General features: G+C 40.2%; 1 protein-coding gene across 17 annotated transcripts in view; it reads left to right on the forward strand.

Moving 5' to 3' along the window:
• The window catches only part of SLC8A1 (solute carrier family 8 member A1), a 404,614-nt gene that overhangs the window by 48,685 nt on the left and 328,339 nt on the right, over positions 1–27,590 (forward strand). For 13 of the 17 annotated variants that reach the window (XM_002757825.6, XM_035272709.3, XM_035272715.3 and 10 more), the window contains exon 1: positions 10,615–10,803. The exons of 3 other annotated variants lie outside the window; for them this stretch is intronic. The gene's annotated coding sequence lies outside the window, so the exon portion shown is untranslated. Of the gene's footprint in view, positions 1–9,175; positions 9,311–10,614; positions 10,804–27,590 lie in introns of those variants that run through there. One more of the 17 variants, XM_035272705.3, reaches the window with a different exon arrangement.

A 27,590-nucleotide genomic window follows, 5' to 3' on the forward strand; every position in this document is an offset into this window, starting at 1 on the left:
TTCACTGGTGATTCCCTTATGTCTAACACAGGACCTTGCTTAATGGTCCCTCAAAAGCTACTCAATAACAAGTAAGTGAATGAATGAATGATTTCTATCTGTGATAATACAGTTAGCAGGCAACTAGCAAAATTCAAGTTTATTCCCGGAAAGTTCAAGCTCATCCCTGCTGCTTTATTTTATTTATTTGAGACTGGGTCTCACTCTGTCACTTAGGCTGAGTGCAGTGGCTTGATCTGGGCTCGAGTGATTCTCCCACCTCAATCTCTTAAGTAGCTGAGATTACAGGCATGCACCACACCCAACTAAGTTTTGACTTTTTTTATTGAGATGAGGTCTTACTCTGTTGCTCAGGCTGGTCTCGAACTCCTGGGCTCAAGCAATCCTCCCATCCAGGCTTTCCAAGGTTCTGGGATTACAGGCATGAACCACCATGCCCAGACTGCTCTGATCTTCTCTAATATGAGACACTGCCTCTCACAGAAAAAAAAAAACTTGTCAGGAAATTCATTAGGTATTTTTCTAATACTAGGATTCATATATAAATCGAAAGTTATTTATTTAAATAAGTTTACTTAAATATAGTTATGATGATTAAACATTAAAAAGTATTACATTTATTTAAAGTAAGATTTTACTTTAAAATGACAGAATAAACATCTAAAAATCTAGCACATTCTTTTCATTTTATAAATATATCTTTTAATGTCAAGTACTGTTAAATTAATACTAGATTTCTTATAATGAGGAATGTATAGTGTTTTAGTTTGTGTCAGAAAAGTTGTCAAAAATACAAGAGGTTGGGGAGGGATAACATGGGCAGAAATGCCAGATATAGGTGACTGGGGGGATGGGGGCAGCAAACCACATTGCCATGTATGTACCTATGCAACATTCCTACATGTTCTACGCATGTACCCCAGAAGCTAAAGTGCAATTTTATGTGTATATATATATATATACACACACACATATATATATATATATATACACACACATATATATATATACACACACACACATATATATATATACACACACACACACACACACATATATATATATACACATACACACACACGAAAAATCAGAACTGTTTATCTTTGGACTTGTTATCTAACAAATATGATTGCTTTTAACAAAACAATGTTCTGAATATATATGATCAAAAGACAAAAACATTTGATTAAATGTTGCAAGTATATTAGATTTCCTTCACTGGTCTTGTATATTTCTGAAATAATAGTAAAATCTAACTTTCTAAGGGAAGTTGGAGGCTCTTTATAAAATCTATACTTTATCAGACCTGGCTTTCACTCACAGTAAATTGAAATGTCTGGTGATTGTGCAGTGTGGGAGGGCAAAAGGAAGTTTTCATCTGTTCCCTACCTGCAAGTCAGTTCTAGTCATAGAAAGAAGACCAGATATTCTCAGATGGTTATAATCTGTTTAGAAGCGGCGGCACACTAAGGGGGACAGGCAGTGGGAGCAGTAAATCCATGTGCAAAGGATCAGGGAGTACACTGTTTGTAGAGAATTTAGACACAATAATAAAACCAACAAAGGGTACGTCTGCTTTTTATTGCCACCATTCATCATCTCAGTGGTGAAAGATCCTCTCTGTCTGGTAGAGAAGATTACTACCCTCCATCCCCACCTTGATATGCCAGTCTTAAAAAGGATTATTTTCCAATAACAGTAACAACTTCATAGAAATTATATGTGTTCCAGTTGAAACCATCCAGAATGATATTCCTCTCAAAATGAAAACTCAGTACTTTATTTTCAGTATTTTTTTTTAAAGATTGAGCTGAGAGGTATTGGATTCTGCTAAAAATTGGACTAAAGAGAAAAATGGCTATATTCTTCCTTTTCTTCCTCAGTTGTTGTTTAGAGACCTTTTACGTGAGTTCTTCTTTGAGATTATTTTAATAATCTCCTCACTGGTCTCTTTATCCCTGGTCATGCCCACTTTAACAATTTCAGACACGCTGTCAAGATTTATCTTCATAAGTACCTATCTGGCCATAGCACTCACTTCTTCAAAAAGTCCTTAGAGTCTAATTTTACCTATAAGACTAAATTCCTAGAGGCCATGGATGGCGTCTGATTCTTCTTTTTAATCGCCACAGCACTTAGTTCATGACTCTGAATGGAGTAGTCAGTCACTATTTTCTGCCGGAATGACTTAGAAATTAAACCAGTAATCTGCAACAAAATATATATTAAATGATTGCCCTATAAAGTAGCATGTTCCATTAAACTGCATCATTTATTCAACATATATTTATTGATCACCTGTTACAAGTGAGGTATGCACTTTGCTGTGTTGAATAATTTTTCATCCAAGCTCTGCTTTTCCTTGAGCAAAATTCAGTGTTTTTTTAATAAAAGAAACAGGAAGAAAAAAATTTAAAACCTCTCTTAAGATACATGAGATACATAATTCATGTATCTATTTTAGGCTTTAAATCTGATATCATTCATTTCAAAAAAGCACAGTATATGAGTTGTAATTTGCTTTAGCCTGAGTCTCTAAGTAGACTTGAAACTAAGTATATAAGACTGCAAATAAAAGACCATTAAGGTTAAATAAAATTTACAAAAACAATAGGTTGGCTATTATTTCCATGGGTATTTGCAAATTTGCAGTTGGTGATTTTTCAATAATTAAATATTTGACCATAGTTACAAGCCATGTATATGAATATGTGAGTTTGTGTAAGAGTGTGTGTGTGTGTGTGTGTGTGTGTATTGTGGATAGTATAATTTCAGGTAAAAATGCAGGAAAAAGGAAAAAGAGGTATGATGGACTCATAGACAGCAGCACTGGGGCCAACATTAAGTTACACATACATGATTCCCACGGCCTCCCTGCAATACTGCCCCACCAATGCTGTTGACTATGGCAAGAGGTTTACCCACTAGCACGTACTTATAAAGTTGGCCATCCAGGAGCATTAATAAGATGCTATAATTTAAACCAAAGAGGCACTCAGAATTCCTGTGGCAACCCTGCCTTAGAAGGAGTAGTTATTTTATGTACATCTCCCATGCACCAAAAACTACTCTAGATGCTGAGGATTAAATGTTCAACTAGAAGGGGGTCTCACAGTAATAGACTGAACTTTCTTGATCATATCCTTCAATCTGCCTGTGTATCTTTGTCAGGTGAATTATATTACCCACTTTGGCCCCTTAGGGACTAACAAAGACCCTTAAACATTTGTAAGTCCTCTTAAATTTCCAAGAAAAGTCATCATTTTTATAGTCTGTTAAGTAGCGAAATTTGATGGAGCAGCAGAAAAGAAATTGAGTTGTGCCAGATGTAAAACAGCTTTATCACTTGCCTTTGCCACGAATTAGCTATTCGACCTTAGGCCAGTGGTTTTCAACCCCGGCTGAATCTTAGAACCACATTAAAGACAGACCCTTGGTGGCAGTCTGTCTTTTTGGAACAACTCTTGGATTTATATAATATGAATATGCTCCTAAATGCAGTGGTACAAGTCATATGGCCATGCCTCTGCTGCTAAGCCTGATAAAGTCAGATGGCTTTGAGGCAGGAATTCCTAAGAACAAAACAAAAATGAAACAAAACTCAAGGCAGGGCAGAAACAAATTTTTGTAACAAAACAAAATACTCTCCTATATCATTGTTTGGGACTCTCATAAAAGGGAAGGTGGTGTCAACAGGAAATCTTAACTTCATTCAAGTCTCTGCAGAACTGACCACCTAAACTAGTACTTTCCCCAAACCTTTCTATTCCATTTTTCTTTCTTTTCTCATTTCATATCAGTATCTCCACATCCACATGACACCCCACAGTATATTAATTTGTTTATTGGGCATGGGAGATGGATTGACCTGGGTAATATAATTCATCTGACAAAGATACATAGGCAGATTTATTTTGCTTGTTGCCTGTTGTATTTTTCACTAGAATGTGAGTCCCAGGAGAGTAGAAACTTCTACTGATGTTTCACTGCTGTCTCTATAGTGTCTGAGACAGTGCCTGGCCCAGTGTAGATCCTTATAAATGTTAGTTGAAAGAATACATAAAGAAATGAATGAACAAATGAATTAATGGCTACTCTCAGCTGTGTTTTATTTTTCTCTGGTCTGCCCAGCTTTTTTCCTTTAATAAGAGTTGCTTGATGGCTGACGTTGGACATAGTCAGGAAACTTACAGGTTCCTTGAATCTTGAAAAATAATAAATAAAAATATAATAACACTCACAAACCCGATGCCTAGTGAACCTTCTTAATAGAGGAAATAAAAGATTCTCTGACTTATTCACAAATTAGGCCAAATAAGAGCTTATAAGTAATTTCTGAGATAACTGACCAAGGGTCAATTTACAAACTCAAGCCTGAGGCTTGGTCAGATTGCTGTCATTGTGTGGTTCCTCCTCCTGCAATGTCACAGACAATCTGTCTGTCATCACAGAGCAGGTGGCAGGCAGAATACCAGGGTGGATATGGTGACTGTGTCAGCGAACCAGAGCCTGCACTGCAGCTACAAGGAGATGATTGCTGTTAAGTTGCAATTTGCACTAGAGAGAGGCCAAAGAGTTCATCCTATAACCAGAATCCTTTCCATCTCCACCAGTCTTTCCACCCCTCTTTCCATCTCCACCAGTAGAACAGTACGTGTTCTACTAATTCATCTCCCATACACCAAAAACTGCTCTAGATGCCGAGGATTAAACGTTCAGCTAGAAGGAAGCCCCACAGTAATGGACAGGATTTCTTAATTATATCCTCCAATCTCCTGTGTATCTTTGTCAGGTGAATTTTATTACCCACTTCAGCCCCTTAGGGACTCAGAAAGACCCTTAAGCCTTTGTAAGTCCTCTGAAATTTCCAAGAAAAGCCCTCATTTGTATATTCTGTTAAGTAGTGAAATTTGATGGAGCAGCAGAAAAGAAACTGAGTTGTGCCAGATGTAAAACAGCTTTATCACTTGTCTTTGCCACAAACTAGCTATTTGACCTTAGGCCAGTGGTATTCAGCCCTGGCTGAACCTTAAAACCATCTTAAAAAACTTGAAAACAGAACAAAACAGTACCCAGACTTGACTTCTGACCAATAGGGACAGAATGTCTAAGTGTGGGACCCAGCTTTCAGTAATTTTTTAAACAACCTGATGACACATGTATGTAGCCAGGATTTGGCAAATCTTTTCATACTTTCTTTCTCAGTCTGTAAAATGAGAGTAATCATAGCTGCACCAACTAGTTCAGAAGGATTTCTTACATAAAAATTAAATTGGAGATGGCAAAGAATTTCAATGTCTACACAAACAATTTTTCCTTTATTTTGATAAAGATGCTCTTAGAAATGCTGAAACAAGCCCAAAGATGACTTTTGTGTAACTGGTTAATATTTTTTAAAGAATGGGAAAATAGAATGCAGTTTCTGAACATAATTTTTTGTGATTACTAAGGATTCTTTAGGTCACACTGTATGAGTCTGAATTTTTAAAGGGATGAGGCAGACAGTTTCATTATTTTCAGACACTTCCAGTAGAAGCAGAATCAGCATCATTGAAATCATGGATTACAACACCCATAAGTTTAGTCTATTTTCCCCTTAGGTTTCATCTTCAAGGGCTACTGTCTGGATGTTGTGGTAACCACTAAAACATTGGTAGCTCTCAGAAGAGTCTAATCAGTGACCAGCAATTGAAGATACAGCAAGGGAGCTGTATATCATAACAGGTGCCTTGGAAAGGAGATTTATAGAAAATGCTGAAGTGTAATCTCGCAGGGACATTGCTTCTGAACTGGATTGTAGGGAACAACTGCCTGGTACAAAGCACCCCAGGGAACTTATCTTGACTCCCTATTTGATGGAGAGTCCTTGAATCAATGTTGAGGAAAATTTGTTGTGTAAACTTAGTGAAGAAGTTTATGCCCTACAGAAAAAGTTCCGGGTTAATAAAATTAACAATGTGACAACCAAAATTTTAGTTGTAGCAGAATTTGTCTAAAAGGCTGTCTTTGAAATTCTACCCTTTTTTATAATAGAGATATAATAGAGATAAGATCAAATTGATACCTAGACATAAAGGAAAAGAAATATTGTGAAGGAGAGAAGAATTCATTCCCCCTTTTAATCAATCACTAACCACACTCTGAACTTACAAAATCAGAAAGGGCACAAGCAGCTTTTTTCCTTACAGAGGGGAAAAGTACTCTCCTGGTGTAGATATGTATATTTTTCTATATTATTCATTGCATAGAACTCTGTATAATAAAAACAATAGCATAATCAATTTCAATAATGGGATGACCTGATTATGTAGAATCTAATTATATAGAAATTTTAAAATTTACACTGATACCATGTTTATGAAACTTTACCAATGATAATAACAGCAATATCATTTCCTCACCAAATTACTATGATCAGGAACTATGCCAAGCATCTGATATGCATTTTATCCTTCCCATAACGCCTTGAAGATACTGAGATTTAAGAAGTTAAGAAACTTCCCCAAGATCACACAGCTGGATCTGAGAATCCAACACAGATATTCTGACTCTACAGCCTTGGCTCTTAACCAATCTGCTATTCTTTTTTGACCCACTAATTAATAGCTCTAGATAATGATTCTGCCATTGAGTTACCAGTGGTAAAGTTGTGGGATAGAGACTGGATATTTCCTTAATTTAATAAGGGGCAGAAATGGAAAGCAGAAGTGTCAGGATTTTGTACAAGTCCAATTCTTGCATATCAGTTGCTCAAATGAAGAACTGCAGGCCTCTGATGTCCAAAGACTGTGATAAATTCATTGGCGACTCAGAGGAAGTGGCTGATCCCACGGTAATGTAGAGAGGAGGAAGGCTGTGACTGAGTCTGCCAGGAAGGCTGCCCCCAGTCTGTGGACTGTTGCGCAGTAGCAGGGCTAACTATTGGGTGAGATACAAGAGTGGTGTTCAATTGGTCAAAACAAAACAGAGAAGTAAAAGTTTAACTGCAGGAACAAGTCTCCAGGGAAGAGGAAGAAGTGTACTTAGAAATCAACAAAGAGTTCTCAAGGTCATCCCCAAAGCAAAGAACCCTCAGTCTACTCATCAGCAAAGAAAACCTAACAAACAAAACTGGGAACTCAATGGTCCACCTGAGGTTCTTAGATATGGAAAAATGACTAATTCTAAGCTCCACTCACTAGCCAGGCTAGGGGCGCTATTATATAATAAAATTGTCTTATGTAGAAACCAGTATGAAACTGAGCCTATGAACGAGCAGATGGGTGATTGGTGAAGACTGGCAGAGTAAGAAATGAAGTCAGGGATGACTAAGACTATATTAGCAACCTTCAGAACCCCAAGCAATGGGAGAGACAATAGAGGTACCTCTGATTTATGTAATTCAAAGTAAAAATGAAAGGAATTTCAATAGAGTATTGTGCTTGTTTTCCCTATGATGAAAAATTATTGAATGTTTTATTAAAATATTATTTTTAAAAATATTGGTAACCTGATCACATGTCTAATTTTTCTATAGGAAAAAAGTTAGGGCCTAATTCACAATATTTGCACTTGGTCTGAAAATGAGTATGCTAACTGATTCCCTGAAGGTTTCCTAGGAAATAGTTTGTGAACATCAGAACCATCTTTAGAATATATTAAATCTTAGTGATATCCTTGTGGAGTCCCCTGAATGATTGTGCCAGTGGAGACTGGTGACTTAATTCCAAGTCCAGAGGAAAGAATGGCAATCAACATGGAAGTCTGCGATTAAAAAACACTACTGCTATTGGAATATAAATTACCACCTTCCTCTATACATTTCTTCTTTCCAAAGCCATTGACTGCAGCAGCCTCACTTTTTCCTTTCTTAGAGCCATAGTCTTCCTCAGCCTTGTGCCTGTGATGTAGCCTTTGATAATTCCTGCAATAAAAACCCACTCGTGTATGACATTAAGGAGGGAGGAAAGGTTTAATTTGCCTTGGGGCCCTGGAACCATTATAAAAATGCCTTTAATGAGGAATGAAAGGCAAAGAAAAGTAAGGGCTCAGAAACTGACTGAACCAAAAAGGATGCCAACTCTCTAGTCATCAGGCTGCTTCTCAATAGTTCTAGGTAAAGAGAAGACCATTTAATGTTGTTGTTTTTTTCCCAAGAATCCAAATCAGTCTAAAAGCAGTTTCGATTGGAAAAAAAGGAAGAATCGAGAGGGCCAAAATGCAGCCTTGCAGTTTCAATGGTCAAAGAAAAAAAAAAAAGTCAAAAGACAGACTTTGGGGATCACTTGAATATAGACATTTAAAGAACAGGACTCTTGTCACTCCGTATCACAAACATGCCTACAATTTCAAGAAAATCTCAGCTTTCACTGAGTGACTCATAATAGCAATAAGAGGCTACGCTCTCCACGAAATCTATTCCAATGAGATATGGCCTGCTCACATTTTCATTTAACGTTCTCTCACTTCCTCCATTTAGCTGTGTGCTATTTCTTATGAGTGGAGTCTTTAGTTATGTACCTTCCTTAGTGTCATGTAGAAGGCAGCCACTTTTCTCTCCAAGCCCCTTTCATTGAGTATGAGCCAAATATCTGCTTCTGTTACTCCCTTAAATTCAGGGACTCTATGTAATTTTGGCAGAAGATATATTCTAAAAGAGACGGTGACCTTCCATCTCTCCCCACATGTCATTCTGTTTAAACCCACTGGTCAGTGCAGTCTATCCGAAAGTTTATGTGGGGAGGAGCTTCCAAGAAAACTTAACTTATAGCAAGGAAAGAAAAATGTTCTTAAGGAAGAGTGATTCCTGCAAATTTATAAGGCATGAAACAGCTTGGCTTATCCTCTAGGAAGCCAGGTTCCATGACAGCTGGCAACAGACCCAACTAATTAGTGAGGTCCTCATTCAGACAGCATCAGCATCACTTGAACACTTGCTACAAATGCAGACCCCAGGCCTACCCCAGGCCTATTGAAAAATAAACTGCAATCCCTATTGCTTCATATTCACATTCATGTTTGAAGATTACTGGCCTAGAGCAGTGGTTCTCAATCTTCATTGCACCTAGCAGTCAACCAGGCATCTTAAAAACAAATTAATGATGCCTGGGGCCCACCTGCGGAGAGTCAGTTAATCAGTTTGAGGGTGTGGCCTAGGCACAGGGATGTTTAAAAACTGGCCAGAAGAGTCTGAGGTGCGTGGAGGAGTGAGAGCCACTGGCGTAGAGGCGGAAGAGGCTCTTTCTTAGATTCAGCCACTCTTTGCTGCAGACACAAACTGAGGTTCCTGGAGTCAGAAACTCTCATTTGTGGTGACTACCCCGGTTGCACTGTAAGTACTGGGGGACGTCTCCACTAAAGAAACTTTCTGCCTTGTGCTCTGTAGGTCCCTCCTTCTTTCACCTTCCCCAAGTAGCTGCTCCTGACCCCCCACACCTTGGCAAACGACACCGGTGGCCAATAGCAACTGGTGTTTTAAACATACAAACTTGGAGCCCCATTTGAGACCTACAGCAGGAGAGTCTGCATCAGCTTCTGCCTCAGATTCTATAGCGTCTGACTTCATCCCCAAGTGTGTCTGATGCACGGCCAGGTTTGGGAGCCCGTCTACGCGACATTAGGTCTAGCCTTTCGCCACGTGAAGTCATTAAGGATTTGTAAGAATGAATGAACTGTCAAGAGTGTAAAAGCCTGGTGCAGTGCTCCTTTATTAATTATGGGGAAGTGATGTATTGGCAATGATAATGCTTCTCTTGGAAAGGGCAATGAATGGTTCGTCGATTGCTGCATTAGGTCTTTCCTAACTCAAGCCTCGGCTTTTACTCCTCACTGTAGTTTAAAAGCAGCATAGCTTTCACAGGAAACAGCCTCTGGATCTTTATTCCCAGGTGAGCCGCATCTTTGAGGGAAATACCAACACGGAGAATCTTTCCCTGTTCTTGGCTGGGGAACACCCTCCCCCCAGTATCCCTGTTTGCTTGTGTCAGCATTTAGTAGCCAATGTAGAGTTGTGCATATTTGATACGTAGGAAAAACACAGGGTGAGGATTAAAAAATCATTGAAATATGCCAAATCCTTTTGCTAAAGAAAGCTTCCTTTAGCAGAGGGGCAGGAAGTGGGGGAAGAAAGATAGCTGGATTAACAAAGTCAGAAGTGGGAAACGGGTAGACGAGTTGGGGGTCAGGGTTCTGTCCGCAGATGAGGCAAAGAGGGTTCCAAAGAAAAGTTACAGCGCCTGTGTGCGCGTGTCATCGATGGGCTGGCTGCGGGAGACAGCGCTAGCGCGCCGCCAGAACGCACTGCGGGGCCGAGTGCCGACAGGAAATCGAAAAAGCTGCTCAGCTGCAGAGGCTGGGAGGCTCGAAGGGCTCCCCACACGCTCGGTGCTCCAAAAACGCGCCGGCTCTGCCCCGACGCGATCGCCCCGGGAGCCCGGAGGGGCGCGCAGGGGGCCCCGGGGTGTCCGGCGGCCGCGGGGCCGAGCGCGCGTGTGAGCGAGTGCGAGGCTGCGGGCGGGCGAGTGTGCGCGGGAGGGAGGGAGGGAGGAGGGGGAGCGCGCGCGCCGCCCGGGCCCCGGCCCTCCCAGCCTCCCGGCCTCCGCGCCTGCCTCCCGCCCGCGCGCACCGCTGTCCGCCGCCGCCGCTCCCGACCGCGCCGGCGCTGCACGGGAGTCAGCCCGCCGCCGCCGCCGCCTGCTTTGTGCTTCCCACAGAAGATGGGAGCGACCTCTTCCTGATCCAGAGCTGCTTAAAAGGAGGGAGTGCGCCGTGTTTCCTACTAGTGTGGAGGAACGGAGAAGAATCCATTCACACTCGCCAAACCAGGTAGGATCTTAGGATGGGCAGGCAGAAGGCATTTGGTCCGAGACCCAGAACTATTTTCCATTTGCTGCTCATAAGGCTACACTGCCCTCTGCTTTGGCAAACGAGCGGCTTCTAAATTGTGTGTGTGTGAGAGAGAGATGTGGTGTGAGTGCGCCTGCACATTTTTCTGGGTGTCCGCGCTTCTCAGAGTGAAATTGCTCGAGCTGGTGCGTCTGGGCGTGAGGGTGCCTGCCTGGCAGTGCAGGCTGCCGGAGGAAGAAAGGAATGCTAAGGAGAGATGCTGCACCCTGCACCGCTCTGGGCTCTGAGGATTCAGGGCGCGAAGAGCTAAGTCCACCCTGAACGCAGCGCTGCTGGGGATCCAGCCGTCCCCACCCACTGGACTCTTCTCCACGGCCATCTCTCCTCCCGGTAATCCCTGGGGTCTTTCCCCAAGGCCACAATTCCGAGCCCCCTCTTTTCCAGCGGGCGTAGGGTGCTCATTCACCACGGACTGCGGAGAGGAGGGAGGTGTGGCGGAACAGAGACAGACGAGGAAGAAATGTAGGGGGTAGCGGGGAGTGGGCTGCAGGGTCCAAGTCTCTGGGCACTATGCCTTGGTGTGCTTCGGGGATTCTGCACACACAGGCATCTTTCCCCAAGAGATTGGAAGTGAACTTTGCAGCTGCATTCTCTGCCTCTGGAGCTTTTCTGGCTCTTGGGGGAAATGGTCTGTGTTCTGAGATGTGAAGATATCCTTTTTGGCTCCTCCTTAATGAAGAAGAGGGCGGTCTTATAACTGGACAGCCGGCCAAAGAAAGCAAATCCGCCCAGGCGATGCTCTTGAAAATATAGTATGTGTGCATCCTTGATTCTTTAAAACCACCTCCTGCATCACCCCCCCGCCCCCCCAACCACCCCGTGGATTCTGTTGCTGTTTGATGAATGACTTGGGCTGGCAATTCGTATTTCCCTCTCCAGAGTGGCAGTGGTTGAGTTGAGAGCAAGGGTGATGAAATTTAACAAAGCATTTTTAGAAGAGAGCAATGTGCATGTTGTATGCACTCACTGGAAAGTCATGCTTTGCACTAGCTATCCTTTTAAAGCCCCTGAACCCGGCTCCTCTGAAGGCGCTCTGTGTATCTCCCGCTAGTCAGCTACTAGTGGTTGTGAATATAACAGTACAAACTTTGTCCTGCTGGAGGTGTAAAGACTAAAAAGAGAAAAAAGGATATCGGTGGGAGGTGTAGTGGAAGAAGCTTTTTTAAAAATGACAGATGTGGTGAAGACAGTACAAGCGTCCTGATCATGGAGGAGCCTCTAGCTGAGTAGGTGGAGATTTCTGATCAGATCTGGTTAAAGGCATTGCTGGAGTATCTCCAGATAGGAGCAGTTGAACATGCACAATCCGAGACTAGTGCGAAGCTTTCCCAAGGGAACGAGGGAGTCACCGGGAGAGAATTCTGAAAGTATACCTCTATTTCCCATGTCACCACCATCACACACACACACGCACACACACGGACACACACACGGTTTCTCTTTCTCTCTCAGAGCTACTCCTGCAGCTAGTCAGAAAAAAAGGAAGATGTTTCATTCATTTCAAATGAGAAGACAAAGCCGGAAGAGGGATGATTGGTTTCAGGTTCCTCTTTCAAATCCTGTGTTACTTGGATTGAGCTCTCTGGGTTCGCTAAACTTGCTTAATTGGGAGGTTAGGCGGGTGTGAAAGCAGGAGGAAGGAAGGGAAAACTAGCTCCATCTTTGGGGCCTTGTGAGTGAGAAGGTGGGGGAGGACCCACTTATTTCTTCAAGAAGCAAGATGTGTGCTCTTAGATGGTTTTCATTTGACAAATTCTGCCTGCTTGAAGAATTCCATTTGGATCTCAGGCCTCTTTAAGATTTCTTACACCTGCTATAAAAGGAGCCTTGATTTTTTTCCCCCTTAAAATGGCTGTTGTCTTTTTAAAAAATGGAATGATTAATTCCTAGAAAAACAGCAACAAAAAAAACTGGGCAGAGATAAACCATTATGTATTGTTGATCTGTATCAGGCTGCAAGGGATGTAAGAGTGTTCCTGATGATCAGACTTAATCTACTCTGTCTTGAAAGCTTAACAGGGCGAAAGAGGAGAGTAATGAACTAAAATACCATGAAGGCCGTACTTTCTATTTATTTACCTATCTGTTTACTTTATTATTATATAATGGTTTCTACTGTAATGTTTCAGGTTAAAAACTAGATAACCCTTTTGTTGACCAGGGGAAGAAAAGAGCATGGCAGTAACAGTGCTTTGACTCCCAATAAAATTACAAAAGGAAGGTGAGGTATAGTCAGTAACACCTATAGGACTATTTGTGGGAATTAGGCAAATTGCTCTATTAAGCTTATTATGTTTTAAAGAAAATAACATGTATTCCAAGAGAACTTCAGCATTTGTTAAAAAGCTATGTTTAACATGCTTTTGCTAGGCAAAAATAGACTTTTATTTACTTGCAAAATAAACGCATGATTCCTTTCCTCTTAGTATTCAATCTATTTCTTTGACAAAATAAATGATGAGAAAAGCTCTGCAGATCCAAGGAAGCTGCAATTCCCCTTTAAAAAGCAAGTCAAAGCATTCATTTAGCTCATAGATGTGGTTGTCTCAAAGTAAGTGCATTTTGGGACATTCATGTCTGTTTTATTATATTGCAATTCTGTGAGTGTTTTCTTCGTGATGCCTTTAGGAAGAGGGAGAACAGTATACAAGTAAGAAGGAATCTGCCCTAAAAACATGGAAATAAACAAAATTCAAACTGAAATGTAAATTAAATCAGGAAAAAGAAATGCACCCTCTAAAAGAGGCCGTTAAAGCACATATGTTGCATGTTTTATATTTCTGTAGTATGTGCATATGTTGCTTTCAAGTAAATATTAAATTGTCACCTTATATTTGCTAAGAATTTAGGAATCCATATGCTATTATCTCTCTACTCTTCCTGGTCCCTTTATCTTTTTGTTTTTGCCTCCAATGATAAATGTGTTTTGCTAAAATACTTTCCAAATATTATCTATACTTCTAGTTAAATCCTTCATCGTGACTTCCCATACTTTAGTTGGACCCCTCATCATAACCCCTACCAAATGGTCTCCCATCTGACCAAATTCTACTGCTCCCTCTTGTGGCAAACGTTCTCCCTGACTTTCTCTGGGTTCCAGAATCCTATCTGACATCACTTATGGCTCCCTTAGCTGTCTAACACTTTGGCTCTAATTCTCGGTAGTAACTGTGGCTAACAATACCAGTGGACTTCTATACTAGCTGTTTCCACTTTTCTCTTTAAAGGAAGGGCTTTCTGTTCCCTAGAGATACAGCTGAGATTTAGTGGAGATGAATGTCAGGTGTTTTTTGACCCACTGGGATGGACTAGATTCTGAGAATGTGAGCTTTCAGCGTCTGCCTTTGAGATTTGGATTTGGATTCAGGACTAGTCCAGTGGGGCCTCATTAAGTGCAGTGGGATTATTTTCAGTTTTCTTTCTTCCTCTTCCAAAATCTCTTTTTCTCTCTCTGTCTCACTGTCTTTCCCCGGCCTCCCCACTCTGTCACCCTCTATGCACAAATATACATTACAAAATGCATTTTACACAATACATATTTTGAAGACTTAAACTAATCAATGATTAGGTTCTCAGCAGTTCTTGTTAATCAAATAGTCCATTTTCTGATGTATTTTTCCAGTGTATTGACTTAACTGATAAGACAGTGGCCCATCATCCTTGATGCCTCAAGTGATTTTTGTAGGTTCTCTTTGCGGAGACTGTATTGAAGACTAGGTATTTTATATTTTTATTTGTGATTCTCCTTTGATCTGCCCAACCAAGAGTATACGCAGTAACAAGACAAAGGTTTAAGTAAATCACGTTTCCGCCTTATCTGAAACTTTCTAGTGAATTTCAGGAGAAGGAAGAGAGCATGTAGAAGGGGAAAATCTCTGGCAGCTGAAGCAAAGAAAATGCTTTTGTGATCAAGGGCAAGTGCATTGTAGGCAGCAGTCTACACAGTGATTTGACGGTGGGCAGAACATTCCCAGGTTCAAAGCATTTATTCTTTGGCAAACATAGGATCTGAAACTTTCACTATTAAAACCATTCCTTTGAGTAAAGGAATCCTATCTAGTAGACTCTAATAAAATGAAATATTATCCAGGAAGGAGCTGTTGTTAATTCTCACAAATCATTAGCATATGTTCATTTTTTAACTTGGTTTATCAGGTCAGCTGGCAGACAAAGTCCTGAGGGCCTGGAACACAGGAAAATACAGAGGATGTGAAAGAGGTTTAAAACTAGGTTGCTGCCCAGTTAGTGCACTCAGAGGGCCATTTCGGTGGGGAAGTTTAGGGGACTTGAGTGTCCGAGAATGGGGATAGAGAATAGCCAGACAAAGGCAAAGATAAACTCTCCAAAATGTGGCTCCTAGAGCAACAAGGGTAATAAAAACTGTGATCCTTTCTTGAAAATTTAGCCATTTTAAGTCCTCTGAGGAACGGGCAAAATATTTTCCCTAGAGCAAAATTATGTCTTAAAATCTTAAATGGATTCTACTGCATCATTTTGCAATATATATTAAAGCCCATAACCTAGAAAATGCTAGTGTGCTACCAATTTAGACAAATGGCTTCTTACACATGTAATAGATCTAGGAAACTAGATGTAAATATTAAAGATCATTTTAATTTTTTATAAAAGACAGAAAGAGTAATTACTTTGTTGATATCATTGCATGGGAAGTCAGAATAATTAATAATTTCCTGGTTGGATCCAATGTGAGAAGAAGTCAAACAGACAAGGTAGTGATTCAGCAATTTATTTTACCCAACCATGATATTTATGGAGCACTCAGTGTACACAAGGCCCTGTGCTTGGCTTTTCAAAGAATGCAAATGATGAAAAGTTAGTAACATTTGTTAAGCACTTTTTATGTGCCAGGGACTAGTCTGAATGCTTTACACATGTTTTCTCATGTGATGCTTATGAGTACCTGCAGGATAAGGAAGCATCATTATTCTGATTTAAGGATGAAGACTATGGCTCAATGAATTAACTTGTCCAAGGGCTAACAAGTCATGGTTAAGAAGGAAGGCTTTCCAAAAGCCATACTCTACACTCTTCTCTCTTCTCAGGGATGTCATGGTCTAGAACATTTATACTGAAATACGAGGCTGAGCAAGAAAGATCACTGCACTGCAACTGAGCAAAATGCTGAAGGAGTTGAAAGGAAGAAGAGAACATTGGACATGGCTTCATGGAGGAGGAGGCATCTTTATTTACAAAGAGTGAAAAGGATTTTGAAAACAAATATGATCTAGCCACTTTTGAAATATCAAGGAGCTCCAGCATACTGATGACAAGGGCAACCATGGAGAAATGTTAGGGCAGTTTCTAGACTTTTCCATTCTGTTCTGTGCCCCAGTCAGGACCATACCACAGAAACGGGATCTGGAACAAATAACAACATAAGCCATTGCACAAATGCATTTTACACTTGAAACCAAAATTTAGGATAAGCTTCTGGCATGGCCTTGGAGGAGAGAGGCTGTAGTGGTCAGAGGTGAGGCAAGGGACAGGCCACCTGCTAGCTGGTGCCTTTATTAAATGTGGTGATTCTGTTTCCTATACTAGGGAAGGTGGTTTTATTTATCTGTTTAGCCCCAAATGGTTATGCTGGTGCTTTTAACCTTGAGCTTCTGGACCTTCTCTAGCTTCCCACTTCTTCAGCTTTGCCTTAACGCTCAGAACCCAGGGCCTCCCTTTGGTTTTCTGCTGTGCTTGATGCAGCATCCCATCCTGGCAGCAGGTTGAGAGAATCAGACTGCTTACTCTACACCCAAGCTTAAACTTCCTCTGTGGGCTGTGTTAGAGCCCCAGCTGTGGGTGGCATCAGACAGTTTGGAGAGGTGCCCATCAAATGCCTCTCAGAAATTTCAAGTCACTCTTCCAAAACATTCTTTCAAATGTTGGGGATGTGGGCCCTCCAGACCTGAAATTTGTGAGTGGGTGTTGGGCACAGTGAATGGTTCTTTCCCCCTAACTCCTTCCTGTCTGCTTTTCTTCCCTGGACATGCAGCTAGCTGTCAGAAGTTCTTTTTAAAAGCTTCTCTTGGTCAGTCCTTCCGTTGCATCTCTAGCACTGGAAGACACATCTGATATCACCTAGCTTGTTTCTGTGATTATTTCTGTATTTTACAAATAAGCAAAATGGAGGCCATATGAAATTAAATGAGTTTATAAGACTGAAATAGGAGATAGTAGAATCCAGCTCTGTGACTCTGAAAACATTTCCCCCAAGTCACATTTTTTTTTCTTTCCCTGTGTAAAAAGCCTCCAGAAATTTGCCTCTGTGTTTTGGGCCTCAGGAATTCCTAGGTGTCCAACAAGGATTCTTCAGGGTGGAAAGGGAACCATGACTTTTCATCTAGTTTGAGGATATTGACTAACAAAATGAACCATCCTAGCATTCTCAAACTAAAGCTCTCCGAGGTCAGCAGACATATTCGTGATAGTTATAACATTTGTTTGAATTCAAAAGGTGATATATTTGACATTGTGCTAAACTTCTCTGTGCTTACTTTCTTCATCTATTAATGGGAATAAAAATGGTAAAAAGCCTTGTGTGGTTTTTGTGAGGAGTAATAAATTAGTATTATACTTTCTGACACATGGATGCTCAATAATGGTTAGCTCACTAAAGATAGAAATAGTGAGAGAGCCTTGTTCCTGCCTGTGTGCCTCTATGTGACTATGCTCATTGGTGTGGTGAAGGGGTTGCCACAGCAAGGTAAAGGAAGATGAGTACACACATAATGACGTGTAACAAAGATAAGATAACTGATTACTTTAATGGCCAGATAGTCAATATCTCTGGCTTTGTGGACTATGGGATCTGTCCTCATTTATCAACTCTGCTGTTACAGCAAGAAAGCAGCCATAGACAAGATATAAATGAATGAGTAGGGCTGTGTTCCATCAATGTTATTTATGGACACTGAAATTTGAATATCACATAGTTTGTACATCATGAACTATTATTTTTTATTTTCCAGTAATTTTAAGAGGTAAAACATTTAAATTTTGTGGGCCTTAGCAGGCTGACTTTGGCCTGTTAACCATAGTTTGCCAACTCTTGACACATGCAGTATAGATTATGAAAGACATGAATGCAACATCGGAGGGCTTGGGGAATCCTAACAATTGGTGTTGGTGTAGTGTGAAGAGAAATGACCCAGAAATTCACAGAATTTTTTTTAGAGCCTAGCTCTGTCACTTCTGAGATATGTGGCTTTGAAACATCTCTTTCAGTTACCAGGACCCGAGTTTTCTCACTGGGAAAGGTGGGAGCTAGGAAGACAAATGACTTTTTAAATTTTATTTTTCTCAAAACAGGGTCTCACTCTGTCACCCAGGCTAGGGTACAGTGGCATGATCATGGCTTACTGCTGCCTCTACATCCCAGGCCCAAGTAATCCTCCTGCCTCACCCTCCTGAGTAGCCAGGACCACAGGCATATGCCACTGTGCCCAGCTAATTTTTATTTTTGTAGAGATAGGGTCTTACTATGTTGTCCATGCTAGTCTTGAACTCCTGGGCTCAAGCAATCCTGCCTCAGACTCCCAAAGTGTTGGGATTATAGTCATGAGCTGCTATACCTGGGCTAGATGATGTTTAAGGGCTTTCTTAGCAATAAAAGCAGTTTTATAAGGGAAACTTGACATTTGAGATTGATCATGGAGGACAACCATAAAAACATTAGAAAGCATGATGTACATATTTGGGTAATTTTCATTTAGTAGCTCAGCTGACTACTAGCTGATATACTGACTAGTAAACCTACACAGATGGGCAGCTGCTATGTTACAGATGACCTTGAATGCCAGTGTGGGATTCAAATATCATAGCTGCAGATTGTTAGCGGAATTTTCCAGTTTTACAGATGACAGGAGGAGAGGGAAAATGGCTTCTCCAAGGACATATGACTAGCAATGGAGCTCAGGCCAGCACTCATTTCTTTTAGCCTCTAGACCAGTGAACCTTCCATCTACCACATTGGTCCTGTAAGTGTGGTAGAATGCAATTAACTGCAGTTACATGGCTCTGACCTCAGAAGAAATCTTGTATAAATTACAGAAGCTGCTTTCTGTTTCTTCCAAACATGGTCTCATAGACCAGGATATCGAAGAAGGTAGATCTGTGAATAATCCTGTTACTGAGAAGGGTAATTCCAAAAATGTCCACCTAGGACTTTACAATTCAACAACCTTTTGGCTAGTTTCCTGCAGTGTCTTCTAAATTTCAGCTTAGATGTTAGTTTTCAGCTGAACCTTCTCTAATACCTTGATAGGTGAGGTCCTCTGTTACTTAGTTTTATACAGTCACATTTTTACTTCCACAGCATTTATTCAAATTAACAATTATGGATTTATTTTTTACTTTAAGTTCTGAGATACAAGTGCAAAATGTACAGGTTTGTTACGTAGGTATACATATGCCATGGTGATTTGCTGCATATATCAACCCATCATCCAGGTTTTAAGCCCTGCATGCACTAGGTATTTGTCCTAATGTTCTCCCTCCCCTTGTGCCCCCACCCCTCAAAAGGCCCCAGTGTGTGTTTTTCCCCTCCTTGTGTCCATGTGTTCTCATTGTTCAGCTCCCACTTATGACTGAGAACATGCAGTGTTTGGCTTTTTCGGTCCTGTGTTAGTTTGCTGAGGATCATGGCTTCCAGCTTAATCCATGACCCTGCAAAAGACATGATCTCATTCTTTTTTATGGCTGCATAGTGTTCCATGGTGTATATGTACCACATTTTCTTTATCTAGTCTATCATTGATGGGCATTTGGGTTGGTTCCAAGTCTTTGCTATTGTAAATAGTGCTGCAATAAACATATGTGTACATGTGTTTTTAGAGTAGAAAGATTTCTATTTCTTTGAGTCTATACCCTGTAATGGGATTGCCGGGTCAAATGGTATTTCTGGTTCTAGATCCTTGAGGAATTGCCACACTGTCTTCCACAATAGTTGAACTAATTCACAATCCCATCAATAGTATAAAAGTGTTGCTATTTCTCCACAGCCTCACCAGCATCTGTTGTTTCCTGACATTTTAATAATCGCCATTCTGACTAGTATGAGATGGTATCTCACTGTGGTTTTGATTTGCATTTCTCTAATGATTAGTGATGATGAGTTTCTTTTTGTATATGTTTTTTGGCTGCATAAATGACTTCTTTTGGGAAGAGTCTGTTCATATCCTTTGTTCACTTTTGATGGAGTTGTTTTTTTAATTGTAAATGTATTTAAGTTCCTCGTAGATTCTGGATATTAGAGCTTTGTCAGATGGGTAGACTGCTAAATTTTTCTCCCATTCTGTAGGCCGCCTGTTCACTGTGATGCTAGTTTATTTTGCAGTGTAGAAGCTTTTGTTTAATTACATCATATTTGTCAATTTTGGCTTTTGTTGCAGTTGCTTTTGGTGTTACAGTCGTGCAGTCTTTGCCAATACCTATGTCATGAATGGTATTGCCTAGGGTTTCTATGATTTGGGGTTTTACATTTAAGTCTTGAATCCATCTTGAGTTAATTTTTGTATTAGGTGTAAGGAAGGGGTTCAGTTTCTGTTTTCTGCATATGGCTAGCCAGCTTTCCCGGCACCATTTATTAAATAGGAAATCCTTTTCCCATTACTGGTTTTTGTCAGGTTTGTTATAGATCTGATGGTTGTAGATGTGTAGTGTGATTTATGCGGTCTCCATTCTGTTCCATTGATCTATGTCTGTTTTGGTACTAGTACCATGCCGTTTTGGTTAATGTAGTCTTGTAGTATAGTTTGAAGTCAGGTAGCATGATACCCCCAGCTTTGTTCTTTTTGCTTAGGTCTGTCTTAGCTATACAGGCTCTTTTTTTGGTTTCATATGAAATTTAAAATAGTTTTTTTCTAAGTCTGTGAAGAAAGTCACAGAATAGCATTGATGATGGGAATAGCATTGAATCTATAACTTGCTTTCCAATATTGATTCTTCTATCCATTAACACAGACTGTTTTTCCATTTGTTTATATCCTCTCTTATATCCTTGGGCAGTGGTTTGTAGCTCACCTTGAAGAGGTCTCTCAAGTCCCTTGTAAGCTATATTCCTAGATATTGTATTATCTTTGTAGCAATTGTGAATGGGAGTTTATTCATGATTTGGCTCTCTGCTTTTCTATTGCCGATGTATAGGAATGCTTCAGATATTTGTACATTGATTTTGTTTCCTGAGATTTCACTGAAATTGCTTATCAGCTTAAGGAATTTTTGGGCTGAGACACTGGTGTTTCTAAATAAGAATTTTGTCTATTGCAAACAGACAATTTGACTTCCTCTCTTCCTATTTATATACCCTTTTTTTTTTATTGTCTTGCCTTATTGCCCTGACCAGAACTTCCAATACTATGTTTAATAGTAGTGGTAAGAGAGGGCATCCTTGTCTTGTGCCAGTTTTCAAAGGAATGCTTACAGCTTTTGCCATTCAGTATGATATTGACTATTGGTTTCACATAAATAGCCTTTATTATTTTGAGGTCCATTCCATCAATACCTAGTTTATTAAGAGTTTTTAGCATGAAGGGATGTTGAATTTTATCAAAGGTCTTTTCTGCATCTATTGAGATAATCGTGTAGTTTTTGTCATTGGTTCTGTTTATGTGATGGATATAATTATGGATTTTAGGTAGTAGTTTTAATGAACAGCTGCCATCTGTCTTCCCAGGTAAATAAATAAATTCCATAAGGTGGGAGTAGATGTCTGTCTATCTCATGGTTACAGCCCCAATACCTCACACATTGCTAGATACATAAAAGACATTTGATATTTGTTGAATGAATGAATGTTCTCTCATTAATCATTGATATTGATGAAAATAATTTTTCATTAACAAAGGCTTCATGGACAGAAGTTATCTTCACTTGGTAATTAAATTATTAAATAACATTTCTTCCTCCAGTGACTTTTTTCTCTACCTTTTTCAATGGCCTCTTTCAGGACCACCTTCATAAGTAAACACACAGCTATTGTCATCCTCATCTACACCAAAAATGATAATATAGCAGCCTCAGCACAGTTACTAACATTAAAACCATACCACTTAAGCCAATTTTAATAATTCTTCAAACACAGATATGTAAGATTGGTTTCAAGAACATATTCACTAGATGCCCTGTCTAGTAGAGAAAAGCTGTATGTTTCTCTAGTAGATTTCTGTAAAAATGTTGTTTTCTCATGTTGCTGACGCTCTCTTTAGTCCCCTAAATAATAAAATTTGGCTAGTTTCTTTCTAAGCTGATTTTCGTTTTTTAAGTGTAATTGGTTCTATGTAAATATACTCTCGGTATTAGAACCTTGTCACTGGAATTCTAGAAAATTGTAGCCTAGAATACTGATGCAGAGTCACCCTTACGTGAGCATCCACCAACTTGTCTTTTTAAAATGTTTCTTTTTACTTCCTACTTTACTCTTTTCAAGAACAATCCCAGCTACTCGAGAGGACCTTATTCTTTCAAGGACTATGATTTGAAACTATGCTGGAAGATGTAAAAGACTTACACACCTCAAGTTGATAGGATTCCCTCTTGTGAAATGCTATCTACTTGAAGATGAAGCCTAGTGACTCAGGAAAAATGCTGATGAAATTCACCAGGCTCATAAAACCAGCATTTACCTTGTTAAAGAATTTTTTAAAAGAGAAAAATCTTGCTGGATTGCCTATCACTCAGCTTGAACATTGGATTCCATATTAAACATCTCCAGTTCTAGGAGGCAGATTAGAAAGCAGAAAGAGTGACCACAGAGATTCATTCTTGAGTTGAAATGGAGAGAGTAGGGGCTGCACCTTAAAGAACCTATTTAAAGAGTACAGCTTTCCACAACACCCAAAACTTCATTTTGGGGTTCATGTTTCTGAATGTTTTCTACCTCTACTTAAGACTCGGGTACAGAAACTGAACAGGTCTCTGAAGATGTTCGTTTATCCTGAATGTTTGTCATCTGCTAATGTAGTGACCTAGCAATCCTTGCTTGCTTGTTCTTAGAGAAGGCAAAATACCTGCAGCAACATCATGAAGTAGGAACTGCATAAATCACCTCCAGTGCTTTAGTCTCTTTTGGGGCTCCTCTTATCACCTGTTAAGATCCACATCCTCTGCCCTCCACTCCCCCACCTACCAGACACATATTCACTAAGGGGCTTCATATATTGGTCCTGCCTTAAGACGCAGTCTCTGAGAGAGAGAGCGCACATCTGACCTATTACTTAATATCAACATCTAACTGATATTAGAACAGACAATATTTTCTGATTTTCAGGCACGCACTTCCAGACTGTTTGCTAGACATGTCCCACACCCTGTGTGCCGTTTCTATGCTTCTACTCAGTTCTGCCCTTTTTGCCTTACACTTCACAAAGTGTGGTCCAAGGCAACCTACATCACAATCACCTGGGATTGTTGTTAAAATTAAAATTTGGGGGTGCCTCAAGTGTATGTGATGATAGGGCCTAGTTAACTGCATTTTAATTAGTCTCCCAGGTGATTCTTAGGTGAGCTGAAGTTGGAGAATCATTGCTCTGTGCCTTTGTCCATATCATTTCTTCCTTTTATAACATCCTTGCACATGCTTTAGCCATCGTCATTCTGTCCATCCCTTCCTTTGATGGAATTTTACACATTCTTCATGGTCATTGGAGTAACTGTCGCTTGGAGACTATAAATTCATTAAGTGCAGGGACCATGTGTCAATCATCTTTGCAACCCCTGTAGAGTCTGTTATGGTGCTTTGCACATAGAAGCTACTCCATAGATGCTTGATGAATAAATGAAGGCTTCCCTCCATCCACAACTAGAAACATAGGAAAGGCTTGCTTATATATACAGATTTTTAAGATTAGATGTCAACAGGCTATTGGGAAAATATTTTTAGGTAGAAAATCTTTTTTGGTGACCTAGATATAAAAGCATGTATGTGACCTCATTCTTTTTCAGTGTGTAAGGTCAAACATCAAAGAAAGGCTGTTCTCTTCAGGGTTAGTGGTGAACAGTTATTATTTAAAAGAGTTACCATCGTCTAGCTGGAGGCCCCTAAAATATTGACAGAGTACAAGGGAGATGCAGCAAGGCCCGGCCTCTGGGAGCTCATTACAGTTGAGATCTCTTGGTTTTGGAACCATAGTCTGAGCAGTCCAAGATTTCTAGAATGCTGGGTTTATTAATTCAAGACCTCAGGTACATTAACCCAGGGACTAGGTAGTCCACTTGAGTGCTCAGTGCCACTGTTCAAATGCCAGGATAAGTGTCTTCTCTTCAGTGAATCTCTAGTAACGGAAGAGTTCTGGTTTCCCCAGAAGGGACTCATTCCTTGACTGGCAATGCCCTACTAGAATACAATCTGCTTTGGAGATATATTTTACTTATCTTTGAAACAGTGTCTGGCACATATGAATGGCTACGAAAACCTTGGCAGATAGATAAAACCATAAATGAATGTGTTGGTTTTGCATTTCTTTGGATTACTTAGCTTAAATTTAAGATGTAAAAAAAAAAAAAAAAAAATCTTGACCCCAAGACAGTAAATTTGTGAGCTGCAATGAAATTCTTTTTTGAAACATATCAAATTATTGTTATTAGAGCAAAGTGTTAATTAACATACTTGTTATGGCAAAATTCTGTATCATTCTCTCTGGATTCCATTCATTACCCATTCCCCTCTTTTATTTTAGGTTTGCTTGCTTACTGCTAGGGTTTCTTTCTGCATTTGCTTTTCTCCTGACCAAATGGAAAAACCTCAAGTTTACTACATGAGTTTAGAGTGATTTCAGACCTCTGGCATCAGCTGATGATCCTCCACATGAATCATCTTTCCCTTGCTGTGTGATGGATAGAAGTGCTTACAAAACTTACTTGGGGAGTGGGGAGGCATCAGACTGGAGTGGAAAACATGTGAGGCTCCTCGAAGAGCTAATGCAGTCTACACACATTGATTCAGGTGGGAAGAATCAGCAGCATGTGCGGTTAAGCACCTACATCTAGAGCTCTTTGTCCCCAGAAAACATTATTCTTAACTTATCATAGTGAAAACAAAGTTTCTGCCATTTTGGAAATCATTATGGTTTAACACAAAGTGCCTGAATTAAAATTCTAGTTCTGTCACTTAAGTCTATATGACTTCAGCCAGCTTACTTTTATGAACCATTTATTTTTCTCATTTGTAAAATGGGAATGATAACATCTCCTGGTAGTATTGTCAGAAAAGTCAGGGACAGTGAATACAAAGTAATTAGCACAGTACTTGGGACAAGTAGATGCTCAGTCAGTGATTCCAGTCATTATTGTCATCAGTGCTCCTTGAGTAGGGTCCTTAAACTCTGCTCTGTGGTTCTGGCATAATGAACTGGAGGACAAACCTGGTTAACCTCACATGGAGCCCAAGATTATCAGAGCATCTTCCTTCTGAAGTCTTTATTTTTGATTGGAAGACTCTCTTCTCCAGCTTTCTTTTTTCTACCCATATTTCCATGTTAACATGCAGATTCATATTTGAATTTGAATGCTTGGTATTCTTTCCCTCTGTAGGTCCTCTACAATGCAGGTGATTTTTGTTGTTTGAGTATATGTCTTTTAATTGTATTGGAAGAACAGGAAGATTTACTTCCTTGAGGATGCCTGAAGTGTCAGGGCCCTCTTAACAGAGCAGATAAAATAAGCAAGCCAGGGCTGATATCGGAAGACACATACCCAGGTTGTGGGGGAAAAAGTCAGAGCCCAGGTCCTCTCTTTATGCTGGAGATCAGCCTTTCCAGCCCAAGAGTCTTTGCTTGTGAATCATGTTTTCCTCTCTTCCTAACACTGACATTGACTTTTCAATCTGATTAACTCTGCTCATGTTAGGGTGCAACCATTTCACATAGACAACAACATTTTAAACTGCAAATGCCTAGGCCCATTTCCCAGAGTCTGATTTACCACCACAGATTTGATGAATCAGCACATGACCCTATAAGGGTTACTTTACTCATTCAATAAGCAGATGTTGTGCATCTTCTGTGTGCCAGCCTCTGCTCTAGGAATTGGGAATACATGAGTGAAAAAAAGAAACAAAAATCCATGCCATTACAAAGTTTGTATCTTTTGAAGAAAGAAAGAAAATAAATAGAACCATTGAATAAACTGTATAGCATGTAAAAAGTAGTAAGTGCTGGTCAGGCACAGTGGCCCACACCTGTCATCCTAGCTCTTTGAGAGGCTGAGGTGGGCAGATTACCTGAGGTCAGGTGTTCAAGACCAGCCTGGCCAACATGGTGAAACCCTGTTTCTACCAATAATACTGGAAAGAAAAATAAGTGGGCATTGTGCCAAGTGCCTACAGTCTCAACTATTCGGGAGGATGAGGCAGGAGAAGTGCTCGAATCTGGAAGGTGGAGGTTGCAGTGAGCCGAGATCATGCCATTGCATTCCTGCCTGAGCAACAAGAGCAAGACTCTGTCTCAAAAAAAAAAAAAAAGTAACAAATGCTATCTGGAAAAATTAAATAGGGGAAAGGACCAACAGTGCATCTCATGAATTTTCAACAACTTGTTCATTATTTTGTATCCTAAGCCTTTGTTTCCTTTTGTGATCACATTGCCTACTCCCTAGTTTCTTTCTTTCCTGAACAGTTTAGGTTAGTATTTTCTGACATAAGGCAGGGGCCAGACTTCTGTTTTGTGAGTTTCACAGAAAAGCTTCAGCCTATGATGTGAACTCTCATAGCCCATCCCCTTTAGGACCTGTCTCAATGTATTAAATAGAGAAAAAATTCTCTCTTTAGAGGGTAAAAATAGGTATTAACAGAGAGCCTCTGTGTAAATGAGTTTTTTTCCTGAAGTCTGGCCATGGTCTGGTAGCCTGAGGCTGGAGCCAGGGAAGTAATTTTCACTTCAGATGGGATGGTCAAATGAGAAAAGCCTTCATCCTCTGGCATCATCTCTTTGTCTAGAAGCCTTTGAAAGTGCTTGCCTTGGTAGTGGATAGGATTTATGGTTGCTTTAATGTTGCCTTAGAAACAGATTAATTGCTTAGCTTTGAGGCTTTCAGTCAGCAAGAATTACATAGAAGGGGATTCCAAGTCCTGATGAAGGCCATCAAGGAGTTCCTTGGAATAACCCCAGCTGCCAATCAAGAGGATGCCATTAGGCTGACTGTCCAGTATATTGGGCTGGTAGGAATGCCAGCATGTGCCTTTTCTCTGAGTCAGGTCCTCCTTGGTAGTCCAAACTGTCTACAGCTTCCAGCAGGTAATGGACACTATGCTGCATAACCACTCAGGCATCTTTGCTCCAAAAGCTCTTCCTCATCCTTTACAAAAGCAGTTTGATAATGACCTATCTTTTGCAGACATGGGTTTCTATTCCTTATAGCTGTGACCTCTCCCTCCAACACAACTGGCTGGCCTATTCACAGCTCGATATCTTTTTACCATCCTTTGTCAGTGCCATGTAGGTCTGTGATCTATAGGTGATGAGGTTGTGTGTTTTGTTTTAAAATAGTGATCGGAAGATACTTTGGATATTCTTGATGCTGTGCTAAAATCTCATTTGGATAATGTAATGGATGTTCCTAAGAGAATACTGGCCATAGTTGTGCAAGTTTATCTGAATCCCCCATAAAAATCAGCCTATATTTGTATTGGTAAATTAAGGCAGAATGTAAGAAAGCCAGGCAGCAAATCGGCATATCCACAACCTCTATTCTTATCTTTC

Source organism: Callithrix jacchus, chromosome 14 (genome assembly GCF_049354715.1).
Source record: "Callithrix jacchus isolate 240 chromosome 14, calJac240_pri, whole genome shotgun sequence".
In the NCBI taxonomy this organism is placed as follows: domain Eukaryota; kingdom Metazoa; phylum Chordata; class Mammalia; order Primates; family Cebidae; genus Callithrix; species Callithrix jacchus.